Source organism: Pseudochaenichthys georgianus, chromosome 9 (assembly GCF_902827115.2).
Source record: "Pseudochaenichthys georgianus chromosome 9, fPseGeo1.2, whole genome shotgun sequence".
NCBI classification, from domain to species: domain Eukaryota; kingdom Metazoa; phylum Chordata; class Actinopteri; order Perciformes; family Channichthyidae; genus Pseudochaenichthys; species Pseudochaenichthys georgianus.
Window position 1 is genome coordinate 32368922 of NC_047511.1, and position 8611 is coordinate 32377532.

Below are 8611 nucleotides of genomic sequence, written 5' to 3' on the forward strand. Positions count from 1 at the left end.
TGAGATCAGGTTGTCTTTTAAAACTACAACTCCCAGTTGAGACGTGCCATAGAGAACATGTTGCGAAACAGAATAGCCAGCATGTGTAGTTCTGGGGACGGGGTGGGGGAAGGGGGACGCGGTGGACCAGTTCAAATCCAGTTTTGGACAGTCTGCCGTGGTTCCATCCCATTTCAAGTGCTGTTCGAGAATCGGCTTAACCCTCGGAGCACACTCTCCAATCACAGAGCTTGAGGACTATCATGGGGTTTGTCAAGAGCACATGGTGTAGTCCAAACGATAGCTGGGGATTCTGGGTAGTGTAGTGTCTTCTGCCATCCTTTACTCCTGGGAATGGACGCTCACATTACCTTTAAGGGCAGCCGACATAAACGAATGCCGTGCTTCCATGAGCGTCAAATCCCGACGCAGATGGGAATACATTGCAATCAGTTGAAAGCTATTTGCGTCCCTTTATGACGCTGAAGGAGCCTAGGAGCGTCACAATTGGACGCCACGGACACTGACCAAACGTCGCTATTGGACGCTTAGGAAGTGAGAGTGTGTTGATGTAGGATGTGTGACTTGGCCATCTTTGTATTCAATGCCCTTCCTTGCAGTCCCTTATGCAGTTCACTGCAGTTACAGTAGTCCCAGAGGGAACAAGGCTGAAGACTGGAGAAAGAGACCGTGGTCAAATGTTTTTATTTTATTTGTTATGCTGTATACCTGAGACCAGGTGTGATTCTTTTTAGAACTTTTTTTTTTCAACTCCAGATCTCACCATTTGCGCAGTTCACCACTAACCACTAAGTAACATTAAACTGTAGGTCAAGGCTCCTCCTGATGAAAAATGTGAAACATTTCAGTCAAAACCATCCACATTGAAACATGTCAAAGTTGCAACTGGTTTCCATTCTTTTTTTGTTCCAATATGCATATAAATATTAGAAAGTGAAGAGTTTCCATCAATAAAAAAAGCACTTCCGTTGAAAATGATTTTGTGCAATTACTTGCAGAGATTTGGTAATTTATCAGAAACCACACAGCATTGTCATTAAATCCTCATCATGACAGGGGCATCATTAAATGTCCCTGCAGCGTCTTCACATCTCAATGATACATGTGCTAAAACAGCTGCGAGGACTGGAGAAAATCACTGCCTGGAAAATGTCTGTATATTTTGTAGTGCCACTGAGTTTTAGCACCTTCAGTATTGCGTTACAGGCTGAAAAGTCATCATCTTAGTGCTGACAATACACCATCAACACAATATTTGTCTTAATTAGCAGCAAAAACAAGAAGAAGGGAGTAAAGACCTTCATCTTTCTGGAGTTTACGGGTTTTGTCGTATTAGAACTTGAAGATAGAGTTGCTCCTCTCTGAAGAACCAGCACCTTACCGTGGTAGAGAGGTTTGTGTGCCCTGATGAACCTGGGGGCTGTGTTGTCTGGAACCTGGTGTTCCTGGTAGGGTCTCCCATGGCAAATTGGTCTCAGGCAAGGGGCCAGACTAAGATTGGTTCAAAAGACCTCATGAAAGACGACACAAGAAGTGAGGATACCCGGCCCGGAGGAAGCCCGGGGTCCCCTTCTGGAGCCAGGCCCAGAAGGAGGACTCGTCAGCGAGCGTCTGGTGGCCGGGCTTGCCACGGAGCCCGGCCGGGCCCAGCCCGAAAAGGCAACGTGGTCAACACCTCAGTTTCTCCGTCCCGCGGGCCCACCACCTACGGGAAACAGCGATGGGGTCGGGTGCGCTGCCAGAAGGGTGGCAGTGAAAGCGGAGGGTCTCGACGGACCAGACCCGGGCGACAGAAGCTGGCTTTGGGGACGTGGAACGTCACCTCTCTGTGGGCGGTGGAGCGTTACCAGTTGGATCTGGTTGGGCTCACCTCTACGCACAGCGTCGGCTCTGGAACCTTACTTCTGGATAGGGGTTAGACTCTATTCTTCTCCGGAGTTGCTCAAGGTGTGAGGCGCCGGGCGGGTGTGGGGATACTCACAAGTCCCCGGTTAGGTGCTTCGTTGTTGGAGTTTACCCCAGTGGACGAGAGGGTCGCCTCCCTACGCCTGCGGGTTATGGGGGGGAAAACTCTGACTGTTGTGTGTGCTTATGCACCCAACAGCAGTTCAGAGTATACGGCCTTCTTGGAGACCCTGGAAAGAGTCCTGTATGGGGCTCCTGAAGGGGACTCTTTAATCTTGCTGGGAGACTTCAACGCACATGTGGGCAATGACGGAGACACTTGGAGGGGCGTGATTGGGAGGAACGGCCCCCCTGATCTGAACCGGAGTGGTGGTTTGTTACTGGACTTCTGTGCTAGTCATGGATTGGCCATAACAAACACCATGTTCGAACATAAGGATGCTCATAAGTGTACGTGGTACCAGAGCACCCTAGGCAGAAGGTCCATGATCGATTTCGTTATCGTATCATCGGACCTGAGGCCGTATGTTTTGGACACTCGGGTAAAGAGAGGGGCGGAGTTGTCAACTGATCACCATCTGGTGGTGAGTTGGGTCGAGTGGCGGGGGAAGCCTCTGGATAGACCTGGTAAGCCCAAACGTGTAGTTCGGGTGAACTGGGAACGTCTGGAGGAGGCCCAAGTTCAGGAGGCCTTCAACTCACACCTCCGGCGGAGCTTTTTGGGCATTCCTGTGGAGGTTGGGGACATTGAACCAGAGTGGTCGGTGTTCAAAGCCTCCATTGCCGAAGCCGCGGCGGGGAGCTGTGGTCTCAAGGTCCTAGGTGCGGTAACCCTCGAACCTCCTGGTGGACACCGGTGGTCAGGGAAGCCGTCCGACTGAAGAAGGAGGCCTTCAGGGATTTGTTATCCCGGGGGACTCCCGAGGCAGTTGCAAGGTACCGACAGGCCCGAAGGGCAGCAGCCTCATCCGTGGCCGAGGCAAAGCAGCGGGTGTGGGAGAAGTTCGGAGAAGACATGGAGAAGGACTTTCGGGCGGCACCAAAGTTGTTCTGGAAAACTATCCGACACCTCAGGAGGGGAAAGCAGGGAACCATCCAAGCTGTGTACAGTAAGGATGGGACGTTGTTGACCTCAACTGATGGAGTGTTAGGGCGTTGGAAGGAACACTTTGAGGAACTCCTGAACCCGACAACTCCGCCCTCTATGTTAGAGGCAGAGCTGGAGTATGACGGGGGATCAACACCAATCTCCCGGGGGGAGGTCACTGAGGTCGTCAAACAACTCCACAGTGGCAAAGCCCCGGGGGTGGATGAGATCCGCCCGGAAATGCTGAAGGCTCTGGGTGTTGAGGGACTGTCATGGTTGACACGTCTCATCAACGTTGCGTGGAAGTCGGAAACAGTACCGAAGGAGTGGCAGACCGGGGTGGTGGTTCCCCTTTTTAAAAAGGGGGATCAGAGGGTGTGTGCCAATTACAGAGGCATCACACTACTCAGCCTCACCGGGAAACCTTCCTTTTTGATAAAGCTTATAGTTAGGGCTGATTAGATTCAGCCCCTAGTTTTGCTGATATAGGCTTAGTTTGTCGGGGGACATCTTACTTCTTCCTTCTCTCTGTCTATACCTGTGTACTCTCATGTTCCGATTAACCCAGCTTCCCCAAATGTCTTTCTTTTTGGTGTCTATATACGCCGGGATCCGGAGTCATGGATGATCCTGCGGTCCTGTGTCCTGGATCCAACCTGATCTCACCAGAATGCGTGACTCCACCACGACTCCTTAACACCACAATGCGTGGTGGAGTCACGAACTTTGTTACATTTGCGTGTCGGCACCACGCAAACAACCCCAATGTAAAGTGAATGAGGCTCCTTTGTCGTGGTGCACACACGCATTTCTACAAGGTCCCGCAGTGAGCTTTTATTCTATAAAACGTTTTTAAAATCTACTTTATAGCTTGTAGTAACTCACGGGAGGCTTCTTTTATTTTATTTGTATTCATAATTATTTTTATTTTTCGTCAGAATGTAAAAATTACATTAGTTACGAATTTGTGTTCTCAAAAAACAGTGCATTGTGTGTAATACAACTGTGATTTGTATTAAATTAGTTAGTTTTTAAGGAAGCCCAGAGCTTCAGCTGTGTCCAATAGATTGTTCCCTTTAGTTAACGTTATTTAAAAGATAATGATCATGTCTTGTATTACGAGCGTCCATTCCCATTGGATAACGGAGAATTTTACACCCGGAAGTAAGCAGCCTATTCTCCCTACTGTCGATTGATTTTACAGTGATATCTGCACTACTCATCGACTAAAAAACACCAAATTGTCCTTGTTAATTACACAACATTGATTGGTTTGAATTGTGTGCAATGCTTTTGTATTTTCCCCCTTCGATTCGGAGAAACAAATATTCTTTCTGAGTTTTTGGACGGCAGAAGACACTACACTACCCAGAATCCTCAGCTATCGTTTGGGACTACACCATGAACCCCGTGATCAGTCCTCAAGCTCTTTGATTGGTTGACCTCCAACTGCATTCCATATGAAAAAAAAACGTTTCGTACAAGAGAAAATCATACTTTATTCAGCAGTGCTTGCTTTACTCTTTGAAAGTCATCACATGAATGCATTGTAATAAATGGTTTGGCTGCATTAAATATTACACATCTGTCTTAGTTCTTTATTTATCTACAGAGATCGGGCATCATAATAGACCGGAAACTATTCTTTTACCGTTCTGTTTTAATTTCACAATAAAGTTAGTAATATTTTGTTTTGATATTATTGTTTTTTATTAACTTCTAGACCGCTGGGTCATGTTAAGACCATCTTTTTTTGGTTGCTATGGGTTTTTTCCATCGCTTTTGTGTTACAAATATCAAAACAATAACAAAATAATATTCGTCGTAAACTAAACCGGAAACAGCAGTATATTTTATTTTGTTAACACTGTAAACTTGACAGCCTTTTAACCTATGCTTTTAACCCAAACCACCTACTGGTTAAAGCACGTTATTGCACGTTTAGAGTAATTGCAATGCAGGAAGATTGTGTTGCTTTTTAATGACTGTTTAAAATGCCTTTTTCTTAATGTCTTTCATTTTTGTAAAGCACTTTTGAATGTGTTATATTTTATGAAAACATTCAAATATTAAGAGTACATACAAAATAGTGGGAAAGTAGAAGGTCAATTATATAAATATAGAATAGAAAATATCAAGAAGATACTCAAATGATATCTAGAGTAAAACAGTTTAGTGCCTGATAGGAGGATGTGCTAACTAATAAGGCTTTATTTAAAGAAATGTGCAGAGTACGACAGTGTAATGGTGGAGGTATACACACATTGATAGATGTCTTGTAATGCACTGTTGATGAACCTGTGACCCAAGTTTGTCATTCATTGCATAACTACACTGTTGTGTATATGATATGTCAATAAACCTTAGAAAATCTTGAAATCTTGAAAGGGATGTGCAAAATAGCAATTATATACAGTCTTTAATGAACTATTAGAGAATAACAAGTAATGAATATGCTTTAAACGGATCTGCAGATAAATATGTAGTCTTCTCAAGCACCAACTATCAAATATCTCTCCTGATTGTTGGCACTTGACAATCACCTTCACTGAATTTCATTCAGGTGTAACTAAAGTCTGATTTAAGGGTTGTTTATATTTCACATCATTAATCCAAATCTGTAAAGTAACTAAAATAAAACGGTTCTGTCTGCTGCAGTCTGGCAGGCGGTACCGCAGCATCCGGACTAAAACCACCAGACACAGAGACAGCTTCATCCCACAGGCCAGAAGACTATTAAACACCTGAAGTTAGAAATAACATTCATCTGGCTGCTACTTAGAAATTATTTATCTAATATATCATATTCCAATCACTTGTATATAGACTCTTATTGCACTATTTCACTATTTTTTCTGTGTATCTGTTTTATTGCGTAGCACTGTTGGAGGAGCCTGTGACCTAAGGGGGGGGTAGGACACGTTCGATTCCTGTTTTGAATAGTGTGCCGTCGATGGGTTTCATTCCATTCCACTTCATTCAAAGTCCTTTTGGACGCTCTGTGTAAACGTCGCGCATCCAATCACAGAGGTTGAGGACTGATCACGGGGTTTGTCAAGCTAAGTACATGGTGTAGTTCCAAACGATAGCTGAGGATTCTGGGTAGTGTAGTGTCTTCTGCCGTCCTAAAACTCCGAAAAAATATTTGTTTCTCCGAATCGAAGGGGAAAAATACAAAAGCATTGCACACAATTCAAACCAATCAATGTTGTGTAATTAACAAGGACAATTTGGTGTTTTTTAGTCGATGAGTAGTGCAGATATCACTGAGATCAATCCACAGTAAGGAGAATAGGCTACTTACTTCCGGGTGTAAAATTCTCCGTTATCCAATGGGAATGGACGCTCGTAATACAATACAGAGGACATGATCATTATCTTTTAAATAACGTTAACTAAAGGGAACAATCTATTTGACACAGCTGAAGCTCTGGCCTTCCTTAAAAACGAACTAATTTAATACAAATCACAGTTGCATTACACACAATGCACTGTTTTTTGAGAACACAAATTCGTAACTAATGTAATTTTTACATTCTGACGAAAAATAAAAATGATTATGAATACAAATAAAATAAAAGAAGCCTCCCGTGAGTTACTACAAGCTATAAAGTAGATTTTAAAAACGTTTTATAGAATAAAAGCTCACTGCAGGACGTTGTAGAAATGCGTGTGTGCACCACGACAAAGGAGCCTCATTCACTTTACATTGGGGTTGTTTGCGTGGTGCCGACACGCAAATGTAACAAAGTGCGTGATTCCACCACGCATTGTGGTGTTAAGGAGTCGTGGTGGAGTCACGCATTTTGGTGAGATCAGGTTGCCTGGATCGCAAGCCCTGGATCGCGAGTCGTGGCTGTGGTCCATGGATCATCGGTCCTGGATGGATATCCTCGTGGATTCATCTTCCTATTATACACACATGCATTTCCAAACATTTGGACTACCTATATTGCAAATGTATTATCTTTTCAATTTACACACGGCATCTATTGCACGTCTGTCCGTCCTGGGAGAGGGATCCCTCCTCTGCTGCTCTCCCTGAGGTTTCTCCCATTTTTCCCTTTAAACTGTGGGTTTTCTTCGGAGGTTTTTCCTTGTACGATGTGAGGGTCTAAGGACAGAGGGTGTCGTATTGTCATACTGATATTCTGTACACACTGTGAAGACCACTGAGACAAATGTAACATTTGTGATATTGGGCTATATAAATAAACATTGATTGATTGATTGATTGATTGATTGATTGATTGATTGATTGATTGAAAGTTTACTCTAAGGTACTCGAAAGGAGGGTCAGGCCGATTGTCGAACCTCAGATTGAGGAGGAACAATGCGGATTCCGTCCTGGTCGTGGAACGACGGATCAGCTTTTTACTCTCGCAAGGATCCTGGAGGGGGCCTGGGAGTACGCTTATCCGGTCTACATGTGTTTTGTAGACTTGGAGAAGGCGTATGACCGAGTTCCCAGGGAGTTACTGTGGGAGGTGCTGCGGGAGTATGGGGTGAGGGGGTCTCTACTCAGGGCCATCCAATCTCTGTACTCCCAAAGCGAGAGCTGTGTCCGGGTCCTCGGCAGTAAGTCGGACCCATTTCCGGTGAGGGTTGGCCTCCGCCAGGGCTGCGCTTTGTCACCAATCCTGTTTGTAATATACATGGATCGAATTTCGAGGCGTAGTAATGGGGGAGGGGGTCTGCAGTTCGGTGGACTAAGGATTGCACCACTGCTTTTTGCAGATGATGTGGTTCTAATGGCTTCATCGGTCTGCGACCTTCAGCACTCACTGGATCGGTTCGCAACCGAGTGTGAAGCGGCTGGGATGAGGATCAGCACCTCCAAATCTGAGGCCATGGTTCTCAGCAGGAAACCGATGGACTGTCCATTCCAAGTAGGGAATGAGTCCTTACCCCAAGTGAAGGAGTTCAAGTATCTCGGGGGCTTGTTCTCGAGTGAGGGAACAATGGAGCGTGAGATGGGCCGGAGAATCGGAGCAGCGGGAGCGGTACTGCAGTCGCTTTACCGCACCGTTGTGATGAAAAGGGAGCTGAGCCAGAAGGCAAAGCTCTCTGTCTACCGGGCCATTTTCGTTCCTACCCTCACCTATGGTCATGACCGAAAGAACGAGATCGCGGATACAAGCGGCCGAGATGGGTTTTCTCCGCAGGGTGGCTGGTGTCACCCTTAGGGATAAGGTGAGAAGTTCGGTCATCAGGGAGGGACTCGGAGTTGAGCCGCTCCTCCTTCGCGTCGAAAGGAGCCAGTTGAGGTGGTTCGGGCACCTAGTTAGGATGCCACCTGGGCGCCTCCCTAGGGAGGTGTTCCAGGCACGTCCAGCTGGGAAGAGACCAAGGGGTAGACCTAGGACCAGGTGGAGGGATTATATCTCTTCGCTGGCCTGGGAGCGCCTTGGGATCCCCCAGTCAGAGCTGGTTGATGTCGCCAGGGAAAAGAAAGTTTGGGGCTCTCTGCTGGAACTGCTACCCCCGCGACCCGACCACGGATAAGCGGGAGAAGATGGATGGAGATAGAGTTGCTCATAAACAAAGCACATAATGATTGAGAGAAACATCAATATATTTGAAAAACGGATGTTATGACTATTTGGTGGTGATATTTGT